The following is a 13,719-nucleotide window of genomic DNA, read 5'->3' on the forward strand; positions in this document are numbered from 1 at the left end:
ATGCCACTATTGTTACGAATATAGCATACGAGCTCCTGGATCACTGAAAATTTAATCAGTTCTTTGTTGAGTGATGATAAACTAGAAACAGAATTGGAAAATTCCAATTCGTTCGCATGTACACAGACGGACGGACCAACAGAAAGTCCAAAATCATGAACTCGCTTTTAGGAGCTCGCTAATAAATGTCAGTTTAATTTAAAGATTCTTGTACAAACAGATGGCGGAGAAATGGTTCTTTAAACTCCCGCAGAACAAGCTCTGAGGAAATTACTGCCTTCTAATTTCAAAAATTTATATGGAAAACGGTATAATCTAGTCCAAGAATCTGTAATTACATTTGAAGGTAACCTGCTGTCACTTTTCGTCTCGCATTTCATTTTAATCCCTCTGGGAGAAAAAGTGACACTTTAGTCACTTAAATGAAAGACAAAAGACGTTGATGTAGACCACGGAGTACAAAAAAAAAACACTTATTAGAAATTGACAACGAACACAACAGAAACTTAGGCACTTACGTTTCAATTATTCCTCACTTCAAACCATGGCATAAAGCTCCAAGCGGAACAGTCCTGAAACAAAAATTGATTATTGCATCAAGTGGTTTACGGCAGAAATATTTAAAAATTACGCAGAATTAATGATACAAAAATTAACAAATCACATAGATAAAGCGCATTTTTTAAAACCGGAATAGCTTAGTAAGTGGTGGGGTTATTGCGTTATAACTAAGGAAGTAGCATGCTATCATCATTAAGAAAATGGCTAGTAGAGACAACGGTTTATTGTTCGTCGCTAATCAACGAAATCATATACATTTGTTTCTATTGGCTATTTCTTAATAATTTAATAGCAGGGAACTAATGATAATGAAAAAACCATAACTTAAATATATGGCATTACATCGTTAAGTTAAAAAAAAACATAAATAATCTACCGAATTAAATTTATAAAGAACTTGTTTAAAGTCTGTACAGGGTGGTTCAAATTCGTGATCGTGGCTCACCATTGCGATGTCCGTAACGGTGAGAGATACAGTGTAGGTTGAATGGGGGCGAAGTTGCCTCTTTTTTATTGACTAGAAAACACATTTACAGTGTTTGAAAAATCTTCGAAAATCACAGAGATATCACCAAAAAACTGAAAATGTCAAATTTCATTTTCATTTTTCCTAGCTTAAACGGTCGATAATGGACGGAACATACTATGGGGACTATTTTTCGGAGAATCTGAATATGTTATCAAAATTTCCACAACATGCTAGATTAAGAAGCTACTATTTTGTTATATCTTATAGCCATATTGAATTTCTTTTTTGTCATCTATCTCATTCCATAAAAATCCAATATGGCGCAGATAAGTAAAGAGAGAGAGAGGCAAATAATTGAATCGATTTTATAAAATAAAATAAAAAGATTCAATTATTTGCCTCTCTCTACCTACCTGCTACATTAAATATATCCAAATAATTCACAATAAAACCAATATGGCGCCTATATCCACTAAATTAGTCAAGGCGAATAAACCATTTTTTAGGCAAAAAAAAGATCATTGTTAGCTTTGTCAAGTGGATATGTTAAAATGGTCTATAACAAATACAAAAAAATAAATACGGGACCAGGGAAGTGGATGTTTGGGGAGTGAAAACCTTATGATGACAATTTTCGGCAATGGTTGAGATCAGACACGAAAGTGTTCAATGGAAAACTTGTACATCGTGAAAAACTGTATAACTTTCTTTCACTTTCTCACCTCAAAATAATCGAAAAAATCGCGGAAAACCGTATTTTTTATTTTGTATTGTCCATTTCGGCAAAAATGATTTTCTGTTAACGAGACTTAATTGAAATATATACTATTTTATGATTCAAATAACAACAAATTTTTTCAATATAAAAAATTAAGAGGTTTCCTAAATATTCGTTTTTTTCTGGCAAACAACTTTTTTTTCAAATGAAAATTGTCCTTCCGAGGTTTATTGTAGGGAGTTCTATTTGGTGTTATTTTCTTAGTTTTTATATATTATACTTTCTGTTGAAATAAAAAAAATTACAGTCCCTATTGGGGAAGAAGCTCAACAAACGAAAAAAACCCAAAAACGACTTCAGTATCTTTGAATTTCTTTGTAAATGTTGATAATTTGTTTAAATCTTGGAAGATTTTCAAAAACTGATTTCAGCATTCGATTCTATGGAAAAAATTACAAAAAAAACTACATTTCGTTTGAACAGATATTTTGTTCTTTGATCATAATGTTTACAATAGAATTAGACCCCCTTCCTTTTTCCAGAGTTCGAGATTGTTAAAGCCGTAGAGGGGAGTGACAGGAGTGTGATATTTGTATTGCTGATGTTTATCACAAAACTATCCAAACTACTCTGCAATGCAAAGTTTGTCAATTGACATGAAACTATTAGTAGTGGGAAATTTAAAATTCTGCAGATGTATCGATTTAGTTCTTCAAATGACGAAAAAAGCAAGATTAGAGTGATATTTTTTTATTATATTTTGTAAAAATGAAAATTGTCCAGAATAAAATAATTGGAAAACAAATAGGTTTTTACGTACCTAATTTGATACCAAATTGTTCATACATCTACCAACATTAATGAAACCTAAGTTTTTGAGGCAGATCAGTATTCTATTTGCCCGTTGACTCCACCATCAGTAAGTTCTTGTCGGAGGCAACCACATTCCCACTTTGGAGATCCCGTTGACTCACAATTCGCGTTTGAAGTTTTGACCCTACCATCAGTGGGCTACCAGGTTACCACATTCCTTTGTCGGTACTCCGACGCGCCGTTGACCCGCAATTTGCGTTTGAAGTTTTCACTTCACCCTCAGTACAAATAAATTTGCAAAACTGTGCAACGAAATGGAAAAGATTGTTATTTCTCGTATTCATATGAAGCTCTATTATGAGACCTTAATTGTTTATGGTAGATGCTACTATAAAGAAACAAACAAAACAAATTCAAACAGTGAAATAATAGGTTCTTTTGTATTTTTTCCGTAGAATCGAATGCTGAAATCAGTTTTTGACAAATTGCCAAAATTTAAACAAATTATGAACATTTACTAGAAAATTCAATGTTACCGAAGTCGTTTTTGGAGTTTTTTTAGCTTCTTGAGCAATTCTCTTTTTTGTAAAAAGTCCAATTTGCCTGGACTCAAATATGCTTTTTGTGGATTCCTGAGAGGATAGGAAAAAGATAAAGATCCTAATAGGGAACCAGACTTTAACGCATGTAAAGGAACTTTGTTATTTAGGTAGTAAAGGTTACACAAGATAATCGTAGCAAGGAAGATCAAGGATAACACACACCAAAAAATCATTTGAACAAAAGTGGGACCTGCTATGATCAGGGATAAATATAGGAATATTAGAAAAAGTGTCCTAAAACGTACTTATGGAATGTAGCTCTACACGGAATCGAAACCCGAACAATACGCAGGGAAGGCAAAAGTAGGATAGAAATATTTGAAATGTGGTGCTATAGAAGGATAATGAGGATTGGATGAAATGGATAGGGTAACAAACGAAGCAATGTTACAGCTAGTACAGGTTGATATATGGAAAGGTGTAAATCCGTACCGAGACGACGAGATAGAATGGTAGGCAGAGGGCAAAAGAGGTGTAGACCAAATAGTTAGGGGAGGAAGCAAGGGTAGAGATGTAGAAATGAAAAGACTAGAGTAGGATAGAATCAGCCATACAAATTTAAGTAAACTTGTTCTTTGATCGTATCTTGGACTATATTATTCTAGAAAAATTGGGATCTGATCCTTGAGTATGTAACAGAAGCGTGATATAAGTTAACGAGTCGGTCCTAAAATCAATTACGTGTGCATGAATTAAATAAATAAGTCTGTTATTGTTTATTTTGTGTAATCATTTCCTATTATCGCAATAGAGGTCTTTGTAGCGTTCATTACGCTAGTTACTATTTTAGAACCGGATGCTTTAATTGTCATTTGTTCTTGTTAATATGGAAGTTAGTCCTTTTGTTATAAAATTCACAAATTCGAGAAAAAGTGTTCTGTTGGTTAATTTTCAAATTGCAACTAAAAAATACCATTGAGGGTTTTTGAACGAATTATTTATTTTATTTTGTGATAAAAATAAACCGAAGGGGGTTTCAGTTCAGACTTCTAGGGTTAGTATTTTTGTTTCCGAAGTATGGTAAAAATGCAACATTTAAACACGAAGCTTTATATTTTTACTAAAAACCTATTTCCGCACAGTAACATTGGCGTTCATATATTAGTCCCTTGCGGCAAGCAATAAAACTCTCTCAAGAGCTCTTGATACCTTTTGCTTAGTATTTTTCTATGATAACAACAAGAATGAAATTTTTTTACGTCTACGCTAAAAAGCAATAATGCAATACCTTCTTTCAGCAAATTTCGATTCTTCTTGAAACTAGGTTTCAATATAAAATCGAAATATCCTCGCTTAAGTTACAGTTTCAGAGTTTCAAGTCAGAAATTTGAAAGAAAAAAGTTACAGAGATATATGATCAACACCCATCCAAAAAAATTGCTGGGCGTTTCTCGTCGCGTTTGCTTAACTGTAAACTTTTTAGCAACCAATTCCCAATTAAGTTATCAAAGAGTTATTTCGCGTTTAAACGTTTCAGAAATGGCAATTAATCACAATTAGTGAACCGGAATTAAAGACAATTACGATACAAAAATTTCCCTCTCCCGTCGCCGTATAAGATTGTTGATTAAGAGAGCGCGTTACGAAAGTGATCGTGGACCGATTGTAATTATGTAAATGCATGTACAAATTACATTTAAATTGAAAGTGCGCTACGAACGCAATTTATAAAACACACTTCACGCTTGAACTAAGTTCCAAAAAGCAAAAACGATATTGTTTTACAATTTATCGGCGACCTTGCGCGTACCTACCGACACAACAATGCCTTTCGGAAGTCGTGATATTGCGCGATCTAGATTCGCTCTATATTATATAACCTGAAACATTTAAAATTGCACACCTTTTTTTTTGGTGGAACGTAATAAATATCTGTTACAGTTTTCGTAGGTGCGTACACAAAATTCAATTAACACGGTAATTGTGGTCCAAAAATGGAGCATGAGCGTGTTGAAATTTTAAACCTGGTGATAGTAGTCACGTTCCAATATTTCGTTGAATTATTATCAATCACATTTGTTAGTATTTTGGTTGGTGGCATATTTTCTTTGGATATTCCTGACACCCCTTTTTTAAAACGCACCTTAAGATCTTTAGTTCCTTTAAACCCAAGTGGCTGCGAGATACTAATAGTTATGTATTATACAATTTTATCATACATTAAAGGGATGTTTTAAGTTTCCCTTATAGTAGTGTAAAGTGTAAAAAACAAAACATTATTTTGTAGCAGAAGTGATTCTGAAAATTCTGTGGATATTAATTTAGACGTTCAAATTACAAGCTTAGGTTCTCCCGTTGTTTCCATGGAAACCATATTAATCCAGAATTCAGATATAAAAGGGCGACTTTGAATTCAATTGCAATGTTGTTGTCGGCTTGTACGATGAGTCGAGGGTTTTGTTTGTTTTGGTGGGGCGTAAAATATTTCGACCACTCGGCGGAGATACAGGACTTGTGGAGAGAATGAGGAAGATATAGAGCACGCGCTATGGGAATGTAAAGAGGTGGAAAGACAAGGAAAAGCAGGAGTGAAGTGCTGGAATTCAAAATGAGAGTTGGAACTTAGAAATTTAGACTAAACATTAGTGATTTTCATCTCAGTCCAAGTGAATTTAGCTCAAGATTGTGATCAAGCTCGTGAATTAGTTAATTTAAGACCCTTCACATCAGTCAAAAGAGCTCGAATTGCAAACTTCAATCCCCCCTAATGTCTATGGTATCTAATTAATGAACTGATTAAATGAAATAATAATGCCGTTAAAAATTGTACCGCTTGTTCTATTTTACCTCCAATTAAATTCAAGATAAAAAATTCATTTCAAGGAAATCAATCGTTCCTTTGAGTTGAGATCTTAGATTTACTGAAAACACTACAGTAACCTTCATCTCGTCTCAAATTGAGTCGCTTTACTACTTTCTACTATAAAATTAAGCCCAAAATCCACCAAATACCAAAGTTAAACCTTATGAATTCATTAATTGAAATCAATAATCAGTTGGAATCGACAGCTGCATCTGAAATCTCCACAATTGGAAACTTGAACCCCGAAATTAGGCTCACGATTCTCAAAGTACGTTAAGAACTTATTTACGAGTTGGTATTGATCGATGATCAGAAAATTAAAATATTACCACCAAAAATAGACAATAATTGCTCTTTCCGTGTCGCAATTAGCGATAAATTTAAATACAAAAGTGGCAGAAACTTACAAAGCAAGAAGCGTTCGGTTTCCGCTGACTTGTGATTAACAGAACATTAAAGTACGAATTATTTCCACTCAACCGGCAATCACAACGTATCAAATAGGCTTAATATGTTATTATGTAAGAATGTGACGAGCTAATATGCCATTAACTAATTAAAATCAGAAAATGTGCCATAAAAACGACGTATGTGATAACAGTAATTTATGACCGTAAATACAAAAGGACTTAAGAGACACGGTAAGCCTTTAGTATTGAATGTTAGATGAACAAACTTTCTGTTCTTGTTGATTTAACAAAGATCGAATTGGCTACTAAGGGAATAGGGAGGTTTCGTAACATTAACGGAAAGGGGTTTTGAATTACAGAAAAAATGATCGGAAGATGACACAATAACCGCGGATGAGTGCCGCAGATAATTGTCGAAACTGCAAGATGAGGAGAAACAATAAACGTTACATACATACAAGATCACTAAGCAAGAAATTGTTCTTCGGTTGCACACGTCTGTATACAAAAACTTACACTTTCAAATCCGATTTTTATGTTTAGCAATGCATGATTTTAAATATCGTGCTAACATTTCTTTTAAAAGGGAAGAAAAACGTTTAGAAACAATAGTATCTTGTCAGTTTCGCTCCGGTTGAGCTGCGACTTTTATTTATCTATTTCACTATTATATTCATTTCCCATACAGCAAACCATGAAAATTTTGCAAATTATCTCGGGAGTTTGTACCTATTCATAGACGGATCAATCAATATTCAAAAATCGTCACACGACCCGAATCTCATTATGTAAACATTTTCGCCGAATTGGTACATCGGGTGCATTTTAATACACGAAAACACAGCGCGGTTACCAAATTACTCAAAGGTGAAATTTACAAAAATGCATCAGTTACAGAGAATTGAACCTTCGCCTTCCTAATACAATAAAAAATATTTTGTTTAATTTGACAAGGCTAATACAAATATGAGATCATAAACAAGCATCATTACCAATGAATTTGAAGGTGTGTTTACGTTTAAAATTTAAAGTGTTAATAGAACGGCAATGACACTGTCTATTTACTTATCCTGTTTGATCTATGATGTTGTATTTAACATTTTCACTTTTACGATTTCATTTTCCTATTTTTGGTTTAGAGCACCCATTTTTAACTAGCAACTTCCTTACCAATGGTTCATAGATTCCCAACTACGACAAGAAGGGTCAAGATTTGACCCTTCCTCGATCCCTTGACTCATCAGATGAGAAAGCTGAACATACATCGGACACATACAGGCTTCTTTTAGGAATTCCTGACTTTCAAGTCGAAATTTCCTATCTAAGGTTGGAAATCTCGAAAGTAATAGTTATTTACATAAAAGTAAGGAAAATGACATTACTGGCGAGGAAATATTGATGTACAAGGCCCCTTTGGGGCCGAGTACTTTAATTTCCGAGTCAAGGAATGTCATTTTACTGACGAGTGTTGTATTAAATTGTACCCGAAATCGCATTTTAACACAAAGTTTCAATTTTCATATAGAACTTTTGATTAATGTCAATCTGTCAATGATGACAGGAGTCATTATAGACATTTAGTAATGTGACAGGTGCGGCAAGAAAAGTGACCAGTGCGGTTGGTAAAGTGACAGGTGCGGCCGGTACAGTGACAGGCGGCAAGAAAAGTAGACTGATCTGCCTCCGTCAAGTCAAGTAGGCATGAAAATGAAGGTTTCATGACTGATGATTTTGAGAAAACAAATTTTACGCATGTAAGAAGCAATTCCCTCAGATAAAGTCTAAAATTGTAAAAAGGAATTCACTAGGAGGTTTCAATATGATCAATAACAAATTAAAAACATTATCAAACTCTAGACAAATACCAAAATAAAATTCTCGACAGTTTGAAAAATGCAAATGGTAGTCAATAAAATTCTTAAAGGTGCCTAGAAAAGTCGTAGCTGAAAAATTGAACACACTAATCTCAAACATTATTAAAAAACAACAGCAAGGAAAATTGGAAAGATCTTCTAATGTTCCCTTCTTCTACCTTAAGTCTTCCCCCGAGATCAGAATTAAGTCTCACATCAATAATCAAGAATAATTTGTACAATTTTGATAAAAGTTCAAAAATTCCCGTCGTAGAAAATAATAAATAAGTTAATTTCCACTTGCATTCATTTCCCATTTGGAAGATGCAACTTCTGTTAAAATCCTAAAAATCGGGCCACAAATAAGGAAGACAGCGTTGCATATGTGCAATCGATTTTTGACGCGCTAGTTTTAGTTTATAAGAAGAATCCTACCCTAAAATTTTAGAAATATTAGTTTACAAATAATGAATGTGGCTCTGGGCATGCGCAATAATTGTTTTGCGTATTTTTAGTGCGAACGGATTGCGCATGCGTAAAACAAATTTATTTGATTGAATTTTACCTTCATTCGAGGTGCCTACACTCAAAATTTCATTTAAATATCTTAACAAATAAAAAAATTGGATTGCGCAAATGCAAAACTTATCGTGCATAGCTGCACCAGGACAGACAGACGGACGGACAGACAGGCGGACAGACAGACGGAGACAGACAAACGGGCAGACGGCAATACAACATAATAAATGATCGCGAGGATCGTCAATAAATAGTAAAAGTATAAAATTATGGTACATGCAAACGGCACCTGAGGGATCTATGCCAAAAACTGAACGAAGACATTGGGTTTAAACTCAAGGAAGCTTTAGCGAAATTGGGTGACATCCTTTTCGGTCGAATACCTAAAAAAATCGTTCCAATCTTGTTCGGAGCTCGTTTAATTCGGTCTTAATAAAAATTCGGAGGAATCAGACCAAGCGCGATTGGACTTTCCCTTCTAAGACTCATTTCTAAGGTTTGGTGTATTCGTGTGAAAGAAGATGTTGGAAAGTATCTCTCTCCCCTGCAAGTTGAAGTTGGAGTTTCTGTTAAGCCAGCCTTTCTCTAGAAAGCCCGGGAAGTTAAAAAACCAATGAAAATGAACAAAGTATCTCTTTCATTGCTTTTCACCATGAAATAGGCGTTTTAGGAGATGAGTTTTGCACGAAATAACGGAATCGATTAGTGGCAGTGGCGCCAGTTAAAGGTTTGAGAATTCGTGTTTAGGTCAGTCGAATAGATTCTGGTTTTGAGCCTCGACTTGGTCAGATAAAGCCGTATGAGTTTCATATAGACCATAAATCATTCAATTTGGCGTTTGGGATCACCAAGCTAGAACCTAGTTTCAAAGCGAGAATTTTATCCAGTAGCCGTCTGGATATTTACCATTTGCCTCAATGGAAAAAGTTAAGTTCCAATAGGGAATATTATAGAAAAAGTGTGTTTAGGTGTGCTCTACCTGTAGTGAAATTGACGTGCATATTTTGCGCACATTAGTTTGGCAAGAAGGGTGCCAGTTCGCCCAGGTTTAAAAGAATACAATTACGCCCAAGGAATCTTTGTACGTTCCCGTGTAGAAGTTGGTAATCGTCTGATAATTCAGTTAGATAAAGACACCATCGATGTTTATAAACGAAGTGCTATCCCACAAATTTCATAAGCAGTTTACCCCGCTCTGAGTAGTGCCACTACACGAAAATAAAGTTACTTTAAATTCTGTGTAAAACAAAATTGCGATAAAGAAAACTGTTAATAAAATAATCTTCAAGTTCAATTTGGTGTCGCTCAAAGAACTCAATGTGAAAAGTTAAAAAAAAGATCTCCTAAACACCTAACCAACTTTCAAGAACACCCCTTTAAACTTGAGTGTATGCCAATGCTCATTTCTTTTGTCTTCCAAATTTGTACTGACAAGGATAATTAACAACCGAAACCTGTACTTCAACATCAATCACAAAATTCCAATTCCGAAGAGTTGTTGTTGGAGATAATCTTGTGTCGTCGGGTTTAAGAATGCATCCAATTGAAGTGACTGAGTTAACCACGTTAGCTGCAAGAATCCCCGAGTTCTACATTGAAAAAGAAGCATAGTACACAAGGTTAGTTATAACATTGTTGTATGGTTTTTCTAGATTTAAATCGACAGTTTTACAATCCGATAGAAAACGAAACAATTTTGACCTATTACTATTACATTTAAACTTTAAATGAGAGATCATAAGGTTGTTGAAAATTATTGTCTATTTAGAAACCCCTGAATTAACCAGTCTTCAGATTTTTTGTTTTTTGGAATCAAATCGAATTCCATTTAAATCTCGTTATAAAGGAACCAAATTCAGAGGTCATCCATAATTTAATGTAAAACAAAATTAGATTCCAATTCCAAATTATTGACCGATTTAGCATTAGTAAAAGAGATGGCCACCTCAACCTATAATTTAACTATTCAAATCTATGCCAGGTAGAATTTTAGAATTTAGACCATTCCAGAGAAAAGCAATATAATGAAGGAAAACTTATATTTTCTGTGTTTCTTCTTTATCAAATTTATAATATAGAATTTTGAATTTCTGTCCGCATTCAAAAATGTTGATTTAATCAAATTGCACTAAATTGTATACGCGACGTTTCCGTAATGATTTATGTATATACGTGCGTTCGTACCTATAGTAAGGTAATCATTGAAACCGTTTGTTAGCATTAACTAAGAGCATTATTTATTGAATGAACCGACTGGATTAGAACCGCGCTTCAAACCCGTTTTGGGCGGACACACTTTGTTAGCTTTAATTTGAAAATAGAAAGATAAATAGATAAGTCTAAGTTATTATTATGAGCACAATATAAATTAGTTTCCTTATTCTCACTATGCCTCTTTCGTATATTGTTACCTAATTACTCATTTCGGTGCGGCGAGGAAAACTTTGGAAATATTTTAATGGTAATTTATTATTAATTATACGGTTTGCGTATATAAATTATTGTGTAGTCGTATAACGTAAATTTTCTAACGGTGAAATACCCCACAGATCAATACCCATTTCAATATCGTATAGAAAAATGTGGGAAACATGATTTATAGATCAAAACTGGATTGTTTCTTTTTAATGCAGCATTATCTTAGCAACATTTATCATTACAGCAGCTACACCATCGTTATATGGGTTTTTCTAAAGGGATTTTATAAACAAGATACAACACCGTATGTGCCTTGTTACTCACTTTACAATAAGAAAATATTGATGACATATATTAATTGCCATGGAAGTATAAAATTGTTCGTCATGGTTATATAGATTCATGACTTGGTTGAAAATTGGTTGAAGCTTTGACACAATTGTTAGAAGCAAATGTCACACCACTACATCGTGTTTTCACATTTTACTGTTTCGTCTTTATTTATATTGCCAAAGACACGTCAGCTTTGAAATCGTGAATATTCCTAACATTCTCATTCGTGCATGAACTACAACACATCCTCGAGATTCATCTCTATACTGGGCACCGCAGTCTGTTCCTACGTTGTAAGTATCGCATTAAGGAACAGAAGTTTTTCTTGTAATTAATCATCGCGTGTACTTCCACTTTCACCACTTAAGAGAAAACGTCAACCTACTCTTTCGTCAAAAACAATTTTACCGCCTCAAGCTCAAGGATAATTGCGTTGCCGGGATAATTACCGCCAAATGGCACCCTTGAGATGAAATGTCGACAGTTTATTTGACTTTTTATGTGTGGATATCGTAAATAAATCATCGCGACCTTATAAGCCTTTTCTTTCCGCTGATTAGTGGTCTTTCATTTCGTACAGGTACTATTTTCTATGCCCAAATCAATCGTTCTTTGGAAATTTGTGCTAAAATTACCTCAAAATTGTTGTTATTGATTTACGATCTATCCAAAGAACGAGTGTTTATCTTCACAGCGAAATATCTTGTAAATTAAAACACAAGTAAATTTTATCAATATTTACAGTTTCCTTCCGGTTTGACCGGAAATTGATCCCCACTTCATTATTTTCTTCTCTTTTTTCTATTACCTTTTTCATCCATTTTTCTCCTCCTCCCTTTTGACCCAGTATTTTTTTCCAGCTTTCCCTTGCTCTTTCTACCTCTTTACATTCCCATATGAGATGGTCAATATTTTCCTCTTTCTCTTCACATTCCATTCCATTTTTCCTCTTTTATTTGTACTATCTTCTTTGTATTCCTTCCAGTTTATCCCATTCTGTTGATCTCCACATCTCCGTTCCATACAACAACGCCTCCTTTTAACCATTCTATCAAAAAGTCTTATTCTGAACTCGTTATGAAATTTCCTCTCTCTTATTCATCCATACCTGTCTCATCGCTACTTCTCCCTTTTTTTTTTATTATTTCCCTTATTTGGTGATATCCTAAACATTCAAATTCTCTTACTTCCTCTACTCTTTCCTCCCTCCACTTCCATTCTACCTATCCTTTCCTTCTTCACCCCTTCGCAAATCGCTCATCTTCGATTTTTCGACATTTAATTCCATCCTGTTTTTCCCAGTATCTCCATTCTTCCCATTATTCCTCTTTCTTTTCCCATTATTATTGTTTCTTAAAATTTTAACCACATATCTTATGCAAATGTTAAATAAGATAGTTTTCGTTCCCTCTTTTGTAAATCGGCTCCATTGCCCTTTCCTTTCATTAAGCCAGTAGTCCATTTCCTTTCCATATGCTGTTCATTTGTTTCCTCAGTGTCTCCTTGATACGATGTGTAGCGAAATGTTATGCTTAATTTCTTGTTTCATCCCACCCTGCCGCTTTCCCTTTTTTCTCTTTAATGGATGCTCAATCTCTTCTCTTGTAAAATTAAAGTCTTTATATTGCAAATTAATCTTACAAATACATCCTACTACAAAAATACTTTCTACTAGGTATCATATTGTTCAAAATATTCACAATTTACAGTATATCTGAATTTTTCTTTAAAGATTTTTAGAGTTATCTTGGTACCTCCTTTTGAAATGTTGTTAGAATCTCTATTATATAGAATCTTTCCACCCTTCGCGCTAAAAAAGCATCTAGCGACAAGTAGACACCCTTATGTATTGATAAAGTGATAAGGTGCTCAAAATGGAACAATTCATAGAAAAATAGACACCCTTAAATTTCCCTTCGCCCTTTATGCGGGCTTAAGACAGGCGTCGGAGGGTTTAAACGTTTTCTTCGTTGGGTTTTTTTAAATTTTCTAGTTTTTTTAATTTATTTATTTCATTTATGAGAATCTACCGAAAAGGTATCAGACGATGATACTCGCAAAAGGAAAGTAATAGGTCTGGACGAGACGGTGGTGGGGTCAACACTTCAAATGCGAATATCTTACGAACGGACTGTCGGAAATCAGTACTGTCAGAGCAAAAGAGATAGGTCTCCCTGAGACGTATCATATCTATCAAGCAAAAATATAATGTATTTGGCT

At 34.2% G+C, this 13,719-nt stretch overlaps 2 protein-coding genes across 3 annotated transcripts in view; both read right to left on the reverse strand.

The window, feature by feature from the left end:
- Positions 1-13,719, reverse strand: part of LOC116159660 (beta-mannosidase-like) — a 503,499-nt gene that overhangs the window by 107,407 nt on the left and 382,373 nt on the right. The window lies entirely within an intron of this gene.
- The window catches only part of LOC116159659 (uncharacterized protein DDB_G0283697), a 175,118-nt gene that overhangs the window by 101,299 nt on the left and 60,100 nt on the right, over positions 1-13,719 (reverse strand). Inside the window, exon 4 of one of the 2 annotated variants that reach the window (XM_031472685.1) lies at positions 519-572. The exons of the other annotated variant lie outside the window; for it this stretch is intronic. The gene's annotated coding sequence lies outside the window, so the exon portion shown is untranslated. The remainder of the gene's footprint in view (positions 1-518; positions 573-13,719) is intronic. 2 annotated transcript variants of the gene reach the window in all.

Source organism: Photinus pyralis, unplaced genomic scaffold, assembly GCF_008802855.1.
Source record: "Photinus pyralis isolate 1611_PpyrPB1 unplaced genomic scaffold, Ppyr1.3 Ppyr1.4_LG1, whole genome shotgun sequence".
NCBI lineage: Eukaryota > Metazoa > Arthropoda > Insecta > Coleoptera > Lampyridae > Photinus > Photinus pyralis.